The sequence below is a fragment of the Hippopotamus amphibius genome, chromosome 4 (genome assembly GCF_030028045.1).
Source record: "Hippopotamus amphibius kiboko isolate mHipAmp2 chromosome 4, mHipAmp2.hap2, whole genome shotgun sequence".
Lineage (NCBI taxonomy): Eukaryota > Metazoa > Chordata > Mammalia > Artiodactyla > Hippopotamidae > Hippopotamus > Hippopotamus amphibius.
The window spans coordinates 62,709,044-62,730,735 of record NC_080189.1 but is presented as its reverse complement, the minus strand read 5'-3'; the positions used below and the strand labels follow the sequence as shown (position 1 = coordinate 62,730,735).

At 42.3% G+C, this 21,692-nt stretch overlaps 1 protein-coding gene and 1 non-coding gene across 15 annotated transcripts in view; both read left to right on the top strand.

Moving 5' to 3' along the window:
- ICA1 (islet cell autoantigen 1) overlaps positions 1–21,692 on the top strand; it is a 141,109-nt gene that overhangs the window by 44,706 nt on the left and 74,711 nt on the right. The gene's annotated exons all lie outside the window — the stretch shown is intronic.
- LOC130852912 (U6 spliceosomal RNA) lies at positions 3,022–3,129 on the top strand. Its single transcript, XR_009053612.1, has one exon. It is a non-coding gene; the product is annotated as a U6 spliceosomal RNA (small nuclear RNA).

The window sequence follows — 21,692 nt, the reverse complement described above, 5'->3', positions numbered from 1 at the left end:
TGAACTATCAAAAGAATGAGTCAATAGAAAACTGGTATTTTCAATTCACAGTTCTGAGATTCTTTTTTAAAAAGGTATTTGATGATTCCTTGATTTCCAGGGAACAGATGTAATTTTAATCTCAGGGATATTAGCCAGGGAGGCCCACATGTGACCCAGTATGTGACCCAGTTTATGACCTGGGCATGGTAGCTCTGCTCACTAAAGCATGCACGATTCAGTTCACTCCTCTCAGAAGGCTTCCCTTTGCCTCCTTTAATGAGTTTTTAGTAAAAGTAAAACCTAAACAGAAAGCACAAAGTGTGTGCGCTTACCCTGCTAGCATAAACTTTTCAGGACAATTCTGGATATAAGAATATTATCCCAAGTGAAAAAATTCTGCTTCCTATTCAACAATTATCCCACACTTAATCATTATACAAGATAAATGAAACTCATATATAGGAGCCCTAAAATCTGACACTGGCCAATTTTACATGGACTCAGGGAGCCCTAAGAAGAAGCGGGCCCTTGAAAGGCCATTGGTATAACTTTGAAATGAAATTCCCACATGCATTAATCAGGCTTCTGTTGTTCTCATCAAATGAAATATGATTTTAGGGCTTGGTAACACTTCACAGTTGATTGGCTCTTTCTATCCAACTACCCATCTATCTGTCCATCCATCTATTTAAATTCACTCCCCAGCTGTGATTCTGAGACAACCATTGTCATTTAGATGCTGATTCCTTACTGTGGTTCTCCTGGTGACTGCTGACATTGGAATAAGGGCTACTACTCAAGATAGATTAATTATATAAACAAATTGAGGGATGGGTTTTTTTTTTTCCTGCTTTGTTCTTTTAAATCTTTTTTTTTTTCCCTTGGCCTTTAGAGATGGGACTCTGAATTCTTATGAGAAAAAATAGTTCATGGGTGTTAGTTCATGTTCTGAGAAAGGTCCAGGCAAAGAGACTTGGAAAATACCCACATCTAGGGAGGAAGAACCATGTGGAAATCCCATAGATGAATGCATGGGAAATAAATGAAGACATTTCTCAAATAGAAAGCTGAAAAGAAGTTAGAGTAAAATATATTACATTTAAGATCTTATTCCCTTTCAATTTTTTTTAATCTTAAATTAGGGAAAGAAAGCTATTGGAGAACCTGGCAATAATAATTGCTTCTGGGGCAGGGGACTAGATTAGAGAGGAAAGGAGAGGAGATAAGCAGAGATGAGAATGAGATTGGAGTTTTACTATACTCCTTTTGTGCCTTTTAAATCTTGTGCCATGTGCATGTATTATCCTTACAATAGTATGTACAAAAAATAATGAGAACAAATGAGATTAGAGTGGGAACAGATAAGATTTGGTAGGAGGAAAGGGATGATGGCAGAAAGCTCTCTTAATTTGACAAGAATGAGGGGGGTTTCTTGGTTTGTCTTTAATAATAATAAAGGGAAGAGAAAAGACACACGTGAAAGGCAAAGATGGGAAGCCGAGTTCCAAAGCTGACGTCATACAGCCAGCTGGATGGAGGAGGTTGGAGGGTGAAGTCATTTTTGAAAGCCATCAGCAGGGAGAGTCATGTGAGATGGCCAAGTCACGGAGGAATAAAGGGATCAAAAACAACGCCTGAGGGAAACCCACCAAAATCAAGAAAGATGAGAAGGTTTCTTTTAAAAGCCTTCACTGTTCTAAGAGAACTGGAATAAGCAGGGTTATGTTTCTCCTCAGGGATTGGGAAAAAGTGAAGAAGTAGAAAGATAACTCTTCCAGCTCCCCTCAGTTGCATCCTAGAAGGAATGAGTTCTGTGTTTTGCACCACGTGAGAACGTGGAGAAAATCCTTTTCCAAAGAAGACTCAAAGGGGGAAGAGGATCACTATTTCTGAGGGAATTGTCTTCACATTTTCCACCCATGCTGGGGGCTTTGAGTTGGGTTGCAGCATCTACAGGTTGATATTTGATCTCTTACCTTGGGGGTTTTCTGCTGGCTTTAATGACTTGTTCTGTGTTCACCATCCACTTGTAATTCTCATTCATGCTGCTTGACAGGTTCAGGCAAAATCTTTCCATATAGCATCTCTCAACTCTCTTCTCTCAATCCAGCAGTTTCATCAGTTCCTTTTTACTGATAGTCTTCCAGGTTTTAGAAACTAAACCAAGAGTATTTATGCTCCTGTGAGCCCTCATTTTGTCATTAAAATTTCTTAAGAAGTGATATCAATTGCCATAAATCAGTCTACATCCCTTTGGCTTCCTAGTATTTATTTATTACTAGTTTATTTTTAATACTCTCACGAGGTTTAATACTCTACTGCTCAAGTTTAGGGAAAAAAAAGGAAATACGTGCAGATTTTAAACCACACATCTTTTTGTGCACCCATGATAGATTGGGCTCCCACTCATAAAGTAGGTCAAAATCAGATACAACGGGGAAAGCATGAAGGCATGGTTGCTCCCAGGGTTTCCAGAGGCTGGCATAGCACGCTCAGGTTTCACTGGAATTTTATCATGGTCACCATAAATCAAGAGTTTTGGAATAAGAAGTTGAAACACATCTTTAATTTTAAAGCTTTCCGTATCTGCCTCATCCAGGCTGTGTAGGCGATACTTCCTCACCCTCCTGCCCCAAGTGCTGCCAGGAAAAGCCAGTGATTTGTAAATTGAAGCTATGTCAGCGAAAGCTTTTATTGCTACTTATTATCCGGGCCTCCGTCTGCTTTTAATTTTAATTCTCTGCTGAAAGAACTAGCTTTGCCTTAAAAAAAAGTATTTGCATGTCTTCCACTTTATAATGAAAAGACAACAACTAAAAGTAGTGGAGGTGAAGCCAGACAACGGTTAGGTTTCCTGAGTTAGCCTCCCTCTTCCCCATCCGTACGTAGTGCATTTTAGGTTTGGTGCAAACCTCTCATGTTCTGTGTCGACCTGCTTGTCCCTCTTCTCTCCCTGGCATGTTCCCATTTCCCCCACCATTTTGCACTTTCAGCTAATAAATCATGTAGGTAAAGTAGACATTAAGAAGTTGACGTTAGGTGCTTGCTTTGGCAGCACATATACTAAAATTGGAATGATACAGAGAAGATTTAGCATGGCCCCTGTGCAAGGATGACACGCAAATGCGTGAAGCGTTCTATATTTTTCTTTGTTATTTCTACATTTTAGATAAATGCTGAAAAGGAAAACTTGATTTCATTGTTCATCAAATTAAATAAATTAAGAAAACAGTGGTTTGTGTAGAAATTGGAGAGAACTGTGTTTCATATTTGGTTGAATCACAACAGTGCTTATCTTGTGAAATGTAATTAAATGCTTTGCCCTCTGGAACTTGAAAAAGAAAAAGAGCAAAAAGAAGAAATTGATGTTAGGAAAGAGGGTTTTGAAAATGAAATGAAGATTTGATCAACTTTTTCACTTGTTCTTCAATCAAGAAAATAAGAACAACCAATTTCAAGAGAATGTTACATACGACTTGTGCAAAAGTCGAAGTACTGCTCACTTTTTGTTTAGAGCTATCTTTTTCATGGTACAAAAGCACAGCAGATATTTAAGCTCCATATTGAACAATATGATAGGTTTATTTATGTTAAGATAATTACCATATTTGAATTTTTTCCCAGCCTAGGGCTTTTCTTAGTATTCTGTCTTGCAGATAAGATGTAGTAGCAACTTAAATATGTATACAGTGCAGGATATTTCTGATTAAATATTTGTAAGGTGTCTTCAGTTTACAAAGCTGTTTCATATTCATTACTTCATTGGAGCTGCACAGCAGTTCAGTGAGGGCATAAATTTCTTGTCCCATTTCACAGCTAAGACCACTGAGGTGCCATGCGTCTGACTTGCCCACAGCCACACGTATGAGTCAGGATTCAACCCAAGTCCTCTAACTCCACAGGCAATGATCTTCCCACCACCTCTACCCTGCGTTCCTCCAAGTCCGATAAGTGGATCCCTGCATAGGGCTTAGTAGCAGCCACCTCTTCCAGCACATTCCACATTCTCTGTTCTCATTTTCTCTGACCCCAAGGGCTCATTTTCACCAGCACCCTTAAGGAGTTATTTGGATCTTTTTTTTCCTTCTCACCAAGCCAGCCCATCAATCTGTCTGCATTCTGAATACCTAGTCATGTTCTGTGTTCAGTTTTTAGCATTCCTCCCATTCCATTGTATTCTGTGAGTGCAGTTTTCAGTAAAATGGCTGGTGTCTCCACATGGGTTCCTTGGGATCAGGTGTCTGAATCCCACAGCTGTATACTTTCTGGTGCCCCAAGCCTGAACAGACGGTGGAAGGCTCAAGGATGGAAAGTTGACATCACAAAGGCCAGCACCCAGCCGAGGATCCTGTGTATCGGCTTGTAGGTTTAAAGCCAGTACACTGAGGAAAGGTTAGTACTTGCAAGAGGAGAGCAACAGAGACCCTACAGCAAATAGGCACAGAAAGATAGGTGGCCTCCTGCCACATTTTCAGTAAAGGACATTTTCCTACACACCCAACTAACCCTGAGTTAGGGCTTCTCTGGCCTGTGTTGTGTATAAGTGAATTGGACATGGAGAATCCTGGGTCCCACCTCAGGATTCTGCTTCAGGAAGCCGGAGGTGGGACCCAAGAGTCTGATTTTTAATGAGCTTCCAAGGTGATTTCCTTGCCTGGGGTCCATGGATCACACCTTGAGACAGGTTTTCCCAGCACACTACTGTGGGATAGCTGATGCTCCAGTGACAAGAGGTTCATCAGAAGACAAGACATAGAAGACAGGTGTCAAATGCATGAGGATTTCTTATTTTTAAAGTTGTTTTTAAAAATAAAGTTGAATTACATGGAAAAGTCCCTTAAATGAAACCCTCCAAATTCTACTATATTAAGCATTATTGTGCTTTTTGGGTACTTATCATACATGTTTGCTTAAACCCTAGAGCCTAGAGATTTGTATAGCACAGACAATCAGATATACTTACTTTGCTCATTTACAACCAATATTAACCTTGCTAATTAAGTCTGTTTTCCCATTTCAACTAAGCTTTCCTTAATGCTCTTCAGGTTGACTCAGAAAACTGAAAGAGCTGGGATGGAGCCTCAGGTTAGCTAATATCCAGAGTTGATTACTCAGGATCATGCTGCTTTGTGAGCATGTAGCAAACAGCTCTGAGAATTAATTTATACATGTTAAATGCAGGGAATTTTCCAGGAGCAGTCTGGCACTGTTAGTGCCCCAATATGCATGTTTGAAAGAAAAGCCTGCAGCATCACAAATAAATCCTCCCCCTCTGCATCCTTCCTCGTTCATGTGATTTGACTGTTGCCTGTAGCTGGTCTGTCCTCTTAGGACTAGATCAGCCTGAGACAGAGGAGCCTCCAGCACCAGGTCCCACGACACTGCTGTCATTTTACTCTGTGGTTTCTTACAGCTCACGTTGTTCATGAGCAGTGACATCCTGGCTTTGAGTTACTTCCTGCAGTGAGTACCAAGATGCTGAGAAAGAGTCAGGGATGATGTGAAAACAAAGATTCTCATTTGTCCCAGAATGACATCCTGTGCTTGTGGGGATGCATTAGAGGCCGTGAAATCGAAAATGAAGAATTGCAGGAACAGAGTACTTTGACGTTTCTTGACAGATGTACAGCCACTCTTGAATAGGACAACAGAAACTTTGAAGTTGAATGTATTAGTAGAAATGATGACAAAATTAGCAATGATGACAATGTTCGTAAAATTTGTCTTGTGCCGGCTACTGTTTGAAGCGTTTTACATGAATAGACTCATCAAAATTCTCTAGAGGGTGGGTACTATGATCCCCTCTTCATGGGTGAGGATTTTGAAGCTTAAAGAGGTTAAGTAACTTTCTCACTGTCACACAGAATGTGGCAGGGCCAGGTGGGGAGGGGCTGTAAATTTACTCAGGTCACGTGTCCACACACACATCTTACTTTTTAGACCTGAAGTGGCTTCTTTATGAGCATGCGTGGTAGGGACTCGTGGACTTAGTTAAATGAGGTTAAATAGCTTCTCTCGCTTCAGTTTAAATGTTGAGCCTGTTCAAAATTCTGCTTCCTGTTAGCACTGGTTGAAATAGTCCCTCTGGGGATGCTCTTTCAGAATTCCACCCCCCCACCCCCACCCCCATCCTGCCCAGGAAGGCATTGGCTGACTGTGTCCTGGAGGGAGCAGGGGAGATGGCGTCCTTGAAGCCACCCTCTGTCCCCTGACTCCTTTCTTGTCTTTGCTGCAGCGCAGCCGTTCTGGGCTGGATGGTGTGTCTCTGAAGCCTGTGGCTGGGTTAATGCCTGGTCTCTTTCCTCTGCGCTGGCAACGTTCAAGGAGGCTTAGCCACCTTCCCCTGATGAATCACCCTAATGGCAACTCAGACTACGTTAGGCTCCAATTTGGCCCCCAACCCAGGGCCACTCCCTGGCAGGCTCACTAACCAGCTCCCTTAGCCACCTTCCTTTTCCTTCCACAGGGCTTGTGAGATCCTCTGGGTTTCTTCCTCTCCACACCTGGAGAGCCCAGGGAGCTACTAGGGAGCTGAATTCAGCCCTCCATCATCAACTGAATTCATTGCTTTACTTGGATGCAGCTGATCTTTAGATTAGAGACAGGCTTGAGAGGCAACCCTCTTGCAAATTCCCAAGCAGGTAGCGGGGCAGACCACATCCTACCTCAAGTTTTTCCCTCGGTGCTTTCCCTCCCTGGGACAAAGTTGGGCCCCTTGTGTCATTGCCCACTTCCCTGATTGATGGCCCAGCCGGAGGGGATAAGCAGGCTTCCTCCCTTCGTCTCTCTGGTCATTAACCTCCCACCCCAGCCCCCACCACAAGAAAAGTATGATCAAGTCCACCTACTAAAGTGGGAGAGAAAAATTGTGTAGTGCTTTATTGTCTGGCAAAGTGAGTTTCAAGCTTATTATGTTGCTGCAGACTTGAAAACCTCATCTGGGCTGTCAGGAGCTGGAGAGTACCACTTTCTCTCTGTATTTCTCTGGTAACAGTCCAAATGAACAGCCTCCCACACATTCCAGGCAGATGTATGCCCCAGGCGGACAATGGAGAAGGTCAGGTGCATGGACAGGCAAACAGAGAAGCACACTATTTCCAAAAAGGATCACCTCCAATTTCCCACAACTTGAACGTAAGCTATGTAGGCTTTCACCCACTATACTCTCTGACCACGGTGTGAATGAAATTTTTTTGTTTTTGCATTGATAGGAACAGTGATAAAAATAAATCAAACATGAAACACTTCACTTTAGTCCAGAAGATATCTGCAGTTATAAAAGTAGAAGCCAATGCTATCAGTGGATTTTCTGAAAAATAACAATTAACAGTGAGAAAGTAGAAAAGAATGACAAATCATGAAAGTATACTGGTTAACTGGACATTTGGTAGAGGGACCCAGAGTCACCAGCTGGAAGCTCAACTAGTATTCACAACCATGGCTTAAACCTTCGTGAAACTCTTTCATTATGTCCAAGAATCTAAAATGGCCTTCAGTAAACAACTATATTAAATAGTTGTATCCAAGTGTTGTTTCAGTTCCTTTTACATTAGACCTCATCAGTTTCTTCTGATTGTCAACAGAACCCCTTTCCTAGTTATCAACCTTCACATGGCAAGTGCATCCTCCTACTTCCCTGCTCTTCCTGCTCGTATCAGCCAAACAGGAAGTCTCTTCCCTGACTTCCTCCCTATCACTTTATGGCCACTATCTTCCCTAAGCCTGGCTTAAAACCCAGAACTTCCAGGAGTTCACTTTTAGGTTAATATGCTGCTTTGTAATGGTTCCAATGCAGTGTTTTGTACCTGCTGTAATGTATTTTTCTTTCCTTCAACTATGCTAAAAGCTCTCAAAGAAGTTAAGAGACTTAGTTACCTCTATGTCACCCTCCAAACACATGACACTGTGCTTTATCCCAGATATTTAGCAAATCCTTTTCATTTGACCTGCTTTCTTAATTTATTTTTATCTACAGTGTGTGGTGGGAGGGTCAGATTGGATTAAAATATTTCTAACCTTATTTCTACTTCATTCCAGTTTTCTAACAGTTTTGTCAAAACACTGAATGTCTGTTTCAGGCTGCAAATAAAAGCATGTATCTTCTTTATAAAAGAGAACTGTGTAGTTAGGAGGAGATTTTTTTTTTTTAATGTGTGTAATGGTCATCCAAACATGAGGGCTTTGTGAGGGGTGATGAAGGCTTTGTATAATTGAGCTTACACTGTTAATTCATTTTTTGAGTCATGACCATGTGCTTGGTACTAGGTATGCAAGATGAGCACTGAGGGGAGTGGTGATGAACACATCCTGGGCTCAGCCCTGGGCCAAGAAATTTTTCATGCCTTACTTTACTAGTCTTCTCGACAGTTCTGTGAATCAGCCAGTATTAAAAATCTCACTTTACCTTTTTGGGTAGCATACAGCCTAAATCTGTAGTGAGATGTTTTTGTGTGCCTCCCCTTAGAACATTAAGAGGTAAGGAGAACAGGGAGTTCTTCCTCCCTTGACAAGAATAGCAGAGGGCAGGGTAGAGGCTTTGTAAAGGAGGGAGGGTCGGGGAGATTGGGTCAGGGGAGAGGAAGTCCGGTGCAGAACTTGTAGGTGTGAAGTGATAGCTCGTCTTTGTTTGCTTTCTTGTTGCCAGGGAACTGAGTATACACAAAATGAGCAGTGTTGCTACCTTTCCACCTGTGCCCCTGACACTCGGCTTTCTCGGTAGCTATTTCTCTATCAAGAAGGTGATTCAGATAGACACTGAAGGGACAGAGTAGGGATGCAGCGTCCCTACCCTGAAGAGGTTTCCAGACAGAAGAAAGGCAGACACGTGATTAACACCAGTACAGGGAGTTACAACCAAAGTCTCGGAAATAGAGAAGAAATGATTAATTTCTCAGCCATTCCCTATTCTGCTTCTTTTGGTAAATTTCCTTTCTCCTTCCCTCATCCCACTGACTGGTGCCTTTTCTTTCTTAGCTGACTAGCAGGGCATTCCTCAAAATCTCCATCAGCTCCTCTGTTTGTCGTTCTCACGTTCTTTAAGCAACCTAATCAGCTCTCATGACTTCAGTTCCACAGTCTCAGTGTGGACTGCAAGATCTCTCTCCCCCACTCTGTTTAAGCCTGATTTCTTGCTTAAGATATATGAGAACTTCTGGGAAACACTAAGGTCTCCTCACAGGCCACACCTCAGTGTCCCAACAACTTGACATGACATTGCCCTCTCTCCAATTCCAGTCTCCTCCCCAGACAGACCTCTTTTTTTTCTTTTAAACAAGTTACCACCTTTGTTGATTGGCCCTACCAGTCTTCTAGACCTCAAACTCATCACCTGACTCATTCCTTAGCTTCGTTTCCTTTGTCCTGTCAGCGACCATATCCTGCTCAGAGTCCCTTCAAAAGTCTCCTTGTGTTGGTCCCTTCCTCTTGCTTCTCATTGTGGCCACACAATCTTGGGTTTTCATCACCTGGGGCTTTAAGGAAAGGTCTCCTAACAGATGTGTCTGTCTGTCTGTCTGTCTCTCTCTCTCTCTCTCTCTCACACACACACACACAACTCAGAAACACACTTAACCAAAATCATACTTTTTCTCTGAACAGCGGTCTCCTTGTGCTGCATCTCTGCTAAAGGATCTACTGTGCTTATCTATTAGCCTCCCAGCCCTCTGTGTTCTCCGTGGCCGTGCCCACTGTGTCTACCCAGTGCTGGCCCACACTCCCTCATAATAAAACTGAAGCTCTTCAGGTTGTATTATCAGCCCAGGTTGCAGCACTACTTGCTGATAAAGATCCTGAAGAAATTAACTGTTCGCACGGGAAGAGTCCTAAGGGAGCTGAGAAGCATCCCTCCTTTCTGTAGATTTTAAAGCAGTGAGAGGTAGACATGTTTGGATGCTTTAGATGTGGGAGCCAATGGACGACCTTGTTGTATTCCTTTTAGATCTAAGTGTGTATCTGTCCACGTGAGAGTTGCATTTTTCTAGTGAAGAGATCTGGAAAGCCTTTAGCATTTAAGCCAAAGAGGTAAGTACTCCATCAACCTTACCTGGCTGCATGGTTTCCACTTAGTAATGAAATGTGCATGTTTCCTCTAGATCAGGCCCAGTACACCCGGTGAGGAACTTGAATAAGATTTGTGACTCCAGTTGGTACTCTATTGTTTTTTCCAACCTCTGCTTCAGTCAGAAATCTTGTTCTTTTTTCATGTATTCTGTCAAGCATTTTTATATGCCTGTTTGTGCATTAGTTGAGAACTCACTGTCATTTAGAGAATAATTCTTGTTTTCAAAGCACTTGACAACATTGCGGTTACTCGTTGTCTTCCTATGAATCAGGCCAGCAAGCCCTACCTTGTCCCTTTCACATCATATGTTGTTTTTTCTCTAAAGGCAGAGTTTTTCCTTGAAACACTGGTCAGAATTCTAGTACCCTCCCCCCACCCCAATCTCCTAGAAAGAGGCTCCCAGACAGACAGACTGACCATTCTATGAAGAACAGGAGCGACAAAATTAATGGGAATGTTGATCAAAGAAGGAATAAGGTTTTCAAAAGGAGATGTTTTAAAATTCATTTCAGCATGAGTGCCTAGATGTTTCCCTTCTCTGTGGCAATATTTGTGTTTTTTACCATTTTGCTTTGATTCTGGCACAAAAAGTTACATTTGTGAAGAAAGCACTCACTTCAAAGATAAATCGACTGACCATATGTCCGCAGAAACTCTAGGCTTACTTTCCATTCTTTGATCTTCCTTCAGTGACTTCGCTGGCCAGTTATTGAGTGTGCCTGTTATGCTGGAACAGTTATACAGTTTCGCTGGGCAGATAAGACTTGCTCCTAAGAGAGAAAGCACATGTGTGATGGCTCAGTGCTCAGATGAGTAGCAGAGTGCATGTATGCCATCTCCCTAGATTCCTGCCGTCCCAGAACTTTGTGGGGACATGAAGTTCCATCTAAATTGGGAGAATCTGCCACTTTATTCTCAACTAAATGTATTTCCATCACAATTAAAATTCATAAACCAGATGAGGGAAGGATCTCTAATAATAACTCCTCACACTCTGAGTATTCCATTTGCTTCATCTTCCACTTTTTAAGTCACAGCCCGTGTGCTGTGAGAGAGACATTGTAAGGAGGGAGGCAGAGACTCCCAGAGTTTGGTTCACACGTGGTCACATTGGAGAGCCTGACACAACTGGGCATAGACCCACCTTCTTGCTGACTCCAGATCTAGTGCCCCTTTCAGCCCAACCTTGACTTAGTCGAGAGCTGGTTTCGAGACCAGTCACGCCAGCCAAGCGTTCTGGCTGGGAGACAGCAGGAAATGAGGTTGAAGTTACTGCTGGATACGAAGGCTCTGATTATTTTTAGGGAAGATGACAAGAAAAAACAAGCATTATGATGACTACCCTCATATAGGAAAGCTGGAGATACTGCCAGGTTTTGGAGAGATGGTGTGGGTGTGGATGTGGGTGTGGGTGTAAGAGCACACACTCAAGACATGCATGCTCAACACCAGCAGTGTCTCTGCTTTTAAGATTTTTCCTGCCTGTCTTTACACGACTAACCCTCATTTGGAGGCAATGGGCTAGGTTAGCGCTGTACTTCTGCAGGATGCTTTAATCCAGCAGCGCTCCTCCAAGTCAGCACCCGTGTATTCAATGGCATTTGGCGGCTTTCAACATCTTCTTCATTGCTGCAAAATAACCCCGGGGTTTCTTTGTGTTCTGCTTTAGAAGTTTTCATCCTCCACTTGGTGTAACTCATTCTCCAAATATATATCAGTTTCCTTTCATTTGAACACACTGGTGTTAGACAACCTTGAGGGCACACAGCTTAATAGGAGACAGCAATTTAAAGAAAAACAAATCATAGCTTTATGTACGCGATAGGTATAAACATGTAAATATCAACCTGTACCCTTCCCTGAAGGTGTTTCCTGGTTATCTGGTCATCTCATGACGTGGTACTATTTTATAGAAATTGGACAACCTGGCTTGCCTTATTCTTCACAAGCTCACATTAATACTGTCATCCAATCCATTGTAATGAAAGAGGAAGAGCACTACTTCAATTAGCAGGTACCGTTAGGTGTTAGCATTCGCCCATTTGACAAATCTTTGAGCCCCTACCTCTGTACACAGCACTGGGGATTCAGTGCTGAGCCTCACAGGCACGATCCCTGCCCTGGGGGTGGAACTAATAGGGAGATAGGTGTGCAATAACTATTTCATATAGAGGAATACGGAATTTAAGGTCATGACATATTCCATGAAAGAATCAACAGTGTGCTAGGAGAATGCATGCCTGGGACCTCATTTAGTTGGGAGAGCATGAGCAGGCTTCTCTGAGGGGTGCCACCAATCTTAGCTAAGAGCTTGAAGATGCCTTGGTGCCAGCCAGGAGAAGTTTCAAGGGTAAGTTCTGTGGACATCACAGAATATGTGAATTGCTGAGGTGGAAGAGGGTTGAGGGAAGAGGCCATGTTGTCTGAGCAGAGTCAGTGAAGGGTAAAATGGGTAGGTCCTTGGAATTTAAGCTAAGTACTCTGAGAAGCCAGCAGAGGACTGTCAACAAGAGAGTGAAGTGGTAAAATCTGTGTTTTAAAATGATTACTCTGTTGCATTTTTTAAAGTATTCTGTGAAATGGATGAAGGGGGGGCACAGATGGGTTGAGGGAGAAAATGAGTTTAGAGTTAAGGTGACTAGCGATGTGGCTTTGACAAGAGTACCATCATCAGTGTGGAAGAAAGTGGAGGCGTATGAGATCTGCTTTGGGGTCAGCATGGGCAAAATTTGGGGAAGACTTGCTTATGGGGAGAGAAGAGTCAAGGAGGGGCCCTAGGTCTCTGGCATAGTGGAGAGAGGTAGCATTTACTGGGCAATGGAAAACAGGATAAGAGGCAAGTTTGGGGCATAAGGAAATAATTCATTCTTTGAGTGTATCATGTAGGAGACAAATGTGAGATAATCCTACTGGAATTGTATGTTTTGTTGTGGACCTCTAAGAGATGCGCACATTCAGGAATGTTGGTATCTGTGATTGATATACATGAGAAAAAGTGAGATCCCTTGGTAGAGGAGTTGGGAAAAAAAGAGAAAAGGGGACTGGAATTTCAGCACCTAAGGTCAGGTAGAGGAGAATCCAGAGTAAAGAAAAAGCAAGATTATTTGGTGTCATGGCAACCAAAAAATGAAAGTATTTCAAAGGAAGAATCCGTCAACTCTGAACGTCCCCACTGTTATGTCAAATATGATGGAGGATAAAAGGTGTTCCTGGATTAAGCATCAGACAAGTGTGTTTTGTAGAATTATTGCAGGTATGTGTAGAAGGAAGAATGAGGAATTGAGGAAGAGGACCTGTGGGTGTGGGAACAAGTCTTTGGAGAAGCTTGGAGGGGAAGTAGAGTGTGGATGAAGGGCAAAAGTCTGAGCGAGATTTTCCTGATAGGAGAAAAGCCTGTGTGCAGATGAGAAATGGGAGGGAGGTGGGGAGCAAAGCTGAAGATACAGAAGAGAGAGGAGTATCTTGGAAAGCTCGAAGGATTGGAATACAGAGCCCACACAAAAGGGAAGGATGAAAGGTAGGAAGGGTAGGAAGACAAAAGACAAAAAGGATGGATATAAATGATGGAAAGATTGTGCATATGATGGTAGGAAGATGAAGGCGTTCCCATATGATTGCTCCAGTTTCCTTGAAGTATCAGGGATAGATATCCCCTGAGAATAAAGGTAAAAAAGAAGAATTGGGTTTTAGAAGACATGGCATACTTGACTAAAGAAACATTTAATGGCATGAGTGCCTGGTTGAGGGTAGTCATCAGGGCCACCATGTACAGCTGTGCAGGTATTTATATATTTGTTATGACAACTTTCTGGCAGATGGCAGTAAAGTACCTTGTTCTTGCAAAATCAAGATATCACCGCAGCTTTGTGACAGAGAAGTAAAGTGTCTTGAGGAAGGGATGTCTTGTTCTAATTCATACACAGGCACCATGTGGGATACTTATATTGTTACTCATGCAGTTATAGGATAATACCTCTCTGCCCCAAAGGTTGATTTTTCCTCAGCAGCACACAAGTTGCTGCAGGCACAGACACGAGACGGTAGGAGACTGGTTCCATCCATAGTTGGAGTTATCTCAGAAGTTATGACAAGAGTAGAAACAAGAAATGCCAAAGTAGCCAAACTGTTTGAGATGATGCCTGTACCATCCAAACTAGATAAAGAGGAAAGTGAGGACAGAGGTCAGTGGATGTGAAGCATCAATGAGAATGAAGCCCTGGCTGTTAGCTGTTACACTAGGGGGTTCCTGAGAAAGTGAGTCTCAAGGATTGGAAGCTGTGATCAAAGAGTATGATATTTGGTGATTTTGGAGGTAGAGAGTTTCTGGTGATGTCAAGGTCGGCATGGGGCAGAGGAGAGTGTGCTGTTGATATACTTAGTATTTCCTCAGTGAGATAATAAGGAAACCTTATTTTTTTTCCCCTTTAATTGTCAATGTGCTCAAAGTCTAAAACAGAGAAGAAATAATATCCTAAGAATTAAAGAGTATGATTATCTCAATTTTCTGCATTTGAGCTCTAAAACATGGAAAATAGAAATTAAGTAGAAACCATGATTAGTGTTTTAAAATACAGTTTTATGTATATGTGCTTTCTTAGATGTTGCTTAACTATTTCTTAGAAATTTCTAAAAGGATTTTAATTATTATACTCTTTAATGATCTGAAAAATATTTTAGTTCTGTTATTTAGGCAAAACAATCTCAACATCTATTTTTTTAGGATTCTGTGCATTAGAGATATTCAAGAATACTTATGATTTATTGTTCTAGAAATTTTACAGGTAGTTCCTCATAGTTTGACCTGTATTATTTCATAATCATGCTTCTGGAAATAAACGCAGTATTTTTGATGATTTCCAGTAAGCAGAGGTAGAGATAGTGTGCCTTTCTTGATGCATGGTGACGTATTGGAAAGACTTGTTTCAAAAATAAGTGTGTGCATGGGTGTCTGTCTGTGTGTGTACATTATTGCTCAAGGGTAGAAAAGGGTAGTGTTGAGATTCAAAAAATTACTTTTGAAAATAGGCTAGCACACTGGGAAGCTATTTAGATGTGATAAAATATTAATGATCATAAATACAGAAATAGTAAAAAATTAGAGTTGGAAAGTATTTGAATAAAAGTCACTTTAGGGATAAAGTTGTGGCTTGAACATAGACATATAGGGTACATTTAAGCTGAAGTCTGGGAAGTGAGTAAAAATATCTTGTATTCAAGAGAGATGAGAACAATAACTTTCAGTATGTCTTATGCCTATATCTGGGATACAAGGATATCTTGTTTCTCCCTAATAGTCATGTTTACTTGATTGGATATTTGGATGCTATTCCAGTTACTATGGCTGAGTAAATTACTCCAAAACTGAGTAGAATAAAACAGCCATTTATCATGCTCACAGATTATGTGGGTCAGGAATTCAGACAGAGGACAGAAATGACCCTTGTGACTTCCAAGGCAAAGGACAATGCAGCTTTGGACTGGCTCTTTTTCTCAGGATGCTTGCCCTTAGAACCCAGCCAGCAACCAGCATCAAGCAGTGGACAAGTGGGCAGTTTGGGCTTCCTCACAGCATGGTAGCATCCCCAGATAAAGAACCAGTTGGAAGCTGCACTGCCTTTTGCCTTAGAAGTCACACAGCGTCATTTCTGCCTGCTATTCATTAAGGCAGTTAATTACAAAACCTCTTCCATGTGTGACTGGAAATAGGACTGTGGCCATTTTTGCAAAATACACTCTGCCACATGCACCTGTCTCTGGCTTTAAGCATTATTGACAGATACCTTCCTGAGAACCAGGGCACACTCATTTAAAATATACATTATTTCCTGGATCTGTGGTTACCAAAATGCTCTGGAAAATGAAAGAGCCCCAAGTAAAGACAGTGCCAACCTTCCCAGAACACCTAAAGGACGATTTCCTCTCCTGACTATCCCAAACCTTCATAATCCCCCTCAATTTATGACCATGTCCCCTACTTCAGTGAGTACTATCTGCTTTCTTATCATGCCCTCCCCATCAAAACTCTCAGCAACAAGAACAAAGTCTCCACTTTTTCACCGCCTTGTAATTCAGCCCAGCTACTTTCCTGGAATCTCTTATGACTTCCCCATGTCCAAACCCTATCAACAATTTTCAGGCTTTATGTTAAGGAACATCTTCGCTACAGTATTTTACACTGTTGACTACTCCTTCCTGCTTCAAACTTTATGACCTCGCCTCTCTGAAATTCTACACCCTAGTCTTCCTCCTCCCTTTGCTGTCTTTCATTGCTGCTTGGTCCTTTGCCCACAATGCTAACGTTGGCCTTTCCCAGGGTCCCATCTTTGGCTATATCTTCTTTTTAACCTTCATGATTTTCCTGGGTAATCTATTTGTGCTCCTGATTCAACTATAGGTGACTCTGAAATCTTTCTCTCTCATCTAGTCCTCTCTCTCAGACCCATTCTATCTGCCAGCTACCAACTGAGCATCTCTCCTTTCGTGAAGAGTTGGGCCAGAACATAAGTACAGGGCATCTAAAACTGATCTCATCTCCTGTCCCCCTGTATCACTACCCCATCACCTTACCCATAACAGCTCACTTACTTATTCTCACTGAGGTTAAAAACCTAAGGAATATCTGAATGCCTTACTTTCTTGTACTTTCTATATCTAACAGATCACCAGGTTTGTAGATTTTGACCTTCTAAATATTTCCCAGATCAGTGTTTTCTGTAAGCCTACCATTTTGGCTCTCCTTCAAGCTCTCCTGGACTACTAGTCTCTACCATGCCTCCCTGCTTCACATCTGCCTTCCACGCTACCCAGCGTGATCGAAACAAAACCAAAATCCAACCACATCACGTCTTTGCTCAGTGGCTGCTGAGGCCACAAGATCGAGTTCAAGCTCCTCAACATCCCACAAAGCCCACTGTGGTTTTGCTCTTGTCCAAATCTAGGGCCTTACCTCACACTACTTCCAGCCTCATATTTTATGCTGCAAAAACTTCAAGGTGCTTAGTTGCCTCCAGACAACGAGCTGTTTCTTACACTCACTCCTTTGCTCATATTCTCTTCTCTGCCAAGAGAAAAACTGAGGTCAATACCAATTCAGCAAGTAGGTGGTTGATACTGCTACAGCCTCAGCCTTGAAAAAGAGAATAGAAGCACGCAAGGGAAGGGGTGTGAGGTAGCACAGTGTGCAGGGCAGGATGGGTGGATGTTTGTGACAATGGTGACATTTGCTCAAACCACATTTTCTGCCATAGGCCATTAGCTTGTATTCTACTTCCATATTTTGGCTTGTGGTAGACCACAATCAGTATTGTTTGTCACATACATAACTTACGGAAACTTTAGTTTTCAAAAGAAAATTCATAGAAATATTTCATTCCAGAATGTAAGAAATATTCTTCTGACAAAGTTCTCTCTTTTGGCAGACATTTTTGGTTGATGTCCCAACATCCATGTCACCCCAAATGGTTAGTCTTAAGGCAGTAGTTCTCAAAGAGTGGTCCCCAACCAGCTATATCAGCATCACATAGGAACTTGTTAGAAATGCAAACTCTTGAGCTCCACCTCTGACCTATTGAATCAGAAATTCTGGGGTTGGGGCCCAGCCACCTGTGTTTTCATAAGCTCCTCCAGGTGATTCTGATGTATGCACAACCTTGGGAACCACTGGTCTAAGACAGTCTTGAGAATTTCATTCTCTTTGACACTAACTGGTTTAAGAATTTGTAGGTTACCCACTTCTGGCTAGTGAGAAGAAGTTGATCAGGTTGATAAGGAGGCTTCTATGAAAAATGTCCTTGCTGCTAAGAAGGATACTCAGAAAAAGATCACTCCTGGGCACTCCCTGGAGGTCCATTGGTTAGGACTCCACACTTTCACTGTCGAGGGCCAGGGTTCAACCCCTGGTTGGGGAACTAAGATCCATCAAGCCGCATGGCACAGCCAAAAAGAAAAAGAAGAAAAGAAAAGAAGAGAAGACTCCTTGTACTTATCTAGATGTTATCATGTCTGGAGGTGACCCCTGGAACTGCCTCAGCCTTCTTGGGACCATGAAGGGTGCCAGCTAATGGGAAAGGCAGTAGACTGAGAATGGTAGCACAGGAAATTGGAAAGAATTTCAGTCCTTTCGGACTTCCAGAGCCAACTTTGGAGGCTCTTCTACCTCTAGAGTGTGAATTAATGTTTCCTAATTGTTTAGTTCTGTTTGAATCAATTCTCTGATGCTTGTTTTGAAAAAGAAATGGATGCATATACTTCTCCTTTATATATACATGCATTTATTCATACCTAAAGACTCTTCCTTTGTTTTTGTAGGTGACACTAAATGGTGATTTTAATTACTTACCATGTTCGTGAGGTTCTTTGAAACACATGAAACCCAGATGTCCCATTCACTTCCAGAATACAGTGGTCATGCTTCACTTTCACAGTCAAAAAATAGTGCTCCAAACCCTTTTCCTATTTTTCCTGGAGGTACAGGACTTTCCCAGGAGTCCCGGCGCAAGCATCCTTGGGAATCGCATAGGTATGCTGTGTTCCTTCAGTCTGCTGTGGCTGACACTTGTGTCTTCAGTCAGCTGTCAGCCTCTAGTCTGCCAGGCCACTTTCTGCAGGTCATCCCTTGTCATCCTATAGTGGAAGAGAATTATAATGCAGACGCGTGACTCCTGAAGGAATTCATCCACCAAGCACTTTCAGAGTCCACTTCTGGAGGATGCCTCTCTCCTCTAGACCCAGCGGGACCCCTAGTCACAGAGACAGCTTCACTCTCCCACCTGAGAGTGCCAGGGCCCCATCTCGCCTCCCACTGAGGTTCTCAGAGAAGATTAAAGGCTTACTTGTCACAGGGGGAGCTGTGTTAGAAATGCAGTCCGCCCACCAGGAAGATTAGCACTTACTTTATAATGCAGAGCACTTCAGCTCCTTTTCTCTCCCTTCCTGCCTCCTTTCCAGAATATGTCCTTGCTTCTGAATAATCAAAGACCTACTAAAGTGCTTTCCTCAAGGATGAAGGAGCAATTTCTCCTCAAAGATGAATTCAGACCTCACTTCACAGGTCATTTCCCACTTTTTTGCTATCATGCTTTTCAAAAACATGGGAGTTGAGTTTTTTCTGAACCAGCACTTTGCACAAGGATCAGGTGCTCTCTGAGGGCTGGTGGTCAGCACAGGGTTTGGGGTTATGAGGCCGAAGCTGGAAAGAAAGCAGCCACAGGAGCCTCCGTGCCAGGCCTTTCAGGAAGAGCAATGCAACTAGATCTCAAAGACTCTAGAACCAGAGGGTCCCTCGGGGTTTGAGAACTGGCTTATCTCATCTCTCCCTCAGCAGACAGAACTCACAGCTTCCTAGCTGACTGCACAGCCACTCTCTGGGTCTGGTCTTATTTAGTTTCCCACTGCTAATTGTCTGTCTCTTTGCATATTCCCTGGTTCAGGTTTCCAGGAGAGAGAATTTGACTGGGCTAGTTCATCAAAGTCTTTTGTGTTTGAGCAGAGCTTTTTATACCAGATGACCTCGCAGGTTATTGACCCAGATGGAATGACTCCCTCAGGTCAGGTGTCAGCTCCAGGTCTAATCAGCTGGGTTGATGGCGTGGAGGTGGGGGTGAGGGGCAGGGTCGCAGGGTAAACCACAAAACCACTGCTTCTCAGGAAACAGGCTGGGGTTGCTCCTTCAGCAGAGGCTGTGAGTGGGGCAATTTCCCTGAGAAGGAGTCTGTGGGCCTGGCCAGGGCAGTTACTGCAGTGTAACTAAGCAGTAAATGCAGTCCTTTCTACAGCGAACACAGGGAAGGCTGACTTTTAATTAATGATTGACATCCACGTTTTGACCTCTTCTCGTTGTCCTTTCTGGGCCTCAGTGTCTTCATCTGCAAAATCAGACAGTCTTTCTTAGTGATTTCTAAGGACCTTCCACTCAGGGCAGGTCTAGGTTTTACAAGCCCAGGCTTATATAGTATTTGGAATTCTCTGTAGGAAAAAACCCACAAAATTAGGTGTAAGGTCTTCGAAAGGGCCCTGACTCAAGCTTGCTTTGTTTTATATAAATCCATCTCTGCTTCTATCCTTAAATTCTATGGTTTCTTTTTGATCATTGCTCTGAATCCTGCCTACCTCTTGTGCTCACCGCCAGAGGCCTTTCTGAGGAACCACACAGTCTGGTCTTTTGCTTCGTTCGCAAAGAACAGTGTGTTTCCCCCAACAGTCCCTTAAATAGACTGTAGGCAATTTAGTAGTTTGAGAGGGTAAAAAATTTGGTCCACTAACATTCCACGAATTTGAAATGTAGTATCATGATGACATTGAAACTATTAGCATGGTTTTTACAGAAATCCCTTTACTGTCTAACTACTGTCTCCAACTTCAAATAGTTCAATTTACTATTTTTCAGCTTTACAATGGTGTGAAAGCAATAGGCATTCAGTAGAAACCATATTCCAATTTTGAATTTTGATATTTCCTGGGCTGGCGACATGCAGCACGATGCTCTGTCCTGCTGCTGGGCAGGGACAGCTGCCTCAGCTCCCAGGCAGCCATGCCATCGTGAGCAGAGACAACAGAGACACTTACAACCATTCTGGACCCACATAACCATTCTGTTTTTCACTTGCAGTGCAGGATTCAATAAATTACATGAGATATTTGACACTTGATTATAAAATAGGCCTTGCATTAGATGAATTTACCCAATGGTAAGCTAATGGATGTGTTCTGAGCATGTTTAAGGTAGGCTAGGCTTCATTGTTAAGGCAGGCTCAGTGTGTTAAGTGCATTGTCGACTTAACGATATTTTCAGCTTACAGTGAGTTAATCAGCACATAACCGCCTTGTAAATCAAGGAAGGTCTGTATACATTCTTCAGGGTGCATCCATGCCTCAAAGATTGTAGCAATTTATATCAGCTAATGTATCTTCAGGCTCTTGATATGTCACAGCTCATATTTGTTGAATTTGTATTCATTGTTGCCAGTGCATTGTACTATATCTGCCTCTTCACACACATGGATCCAGTAGTGCCAAAGAAATTCCTGGTAATGTAAAATTTGAGACAAAAATATTGATGTAGTAATTCAAAATAACTAACTTTATAAATAATAGTAAAGGGACTTCCCTGGCAGTACAGTGGTTAAGACTTTGCCTTCCAATGCAGGGGGTGCTGGTTTGATCCCTGGTCAGGGAGCTAAGATCCCACATGCCTCCTGGCCAAAAAACCAAAACATAAAACAGAGGCAATATTGTAACAAATTCAATAAAGACTTAAAAAATGGCCCACATCAAAAAATATCTAATAATAATAATAGTGGGTAGTGCTCAGGGAGGCGAGGAGGGGATTGTGATGTATATTCACTGGTTTTGGGTTTCACACAAGCAACTAAAAAGGAAAAATTCTGAAAGGAAGTATGGCACTATTGAAAAGCTGGATTTGACTGACTCATTAGTGCATTGTCTGAGATGAAGCTTTGTCAAATGGGGGTATGAATAGCTGTGGTTTTTTTCATGACATTTTCTCTGTAATATTCAATGGCACATCTATTAAACTAATGGGAGGGCGATCCCCCCAGAATAAGACAAAATGATGCTTTCTTTCTAGTATAAAGTTTATTGATTTTGGTAACAAAAAGCCAAGAGGAGGAAAAAGAGGTGGCATTGTGAGTTA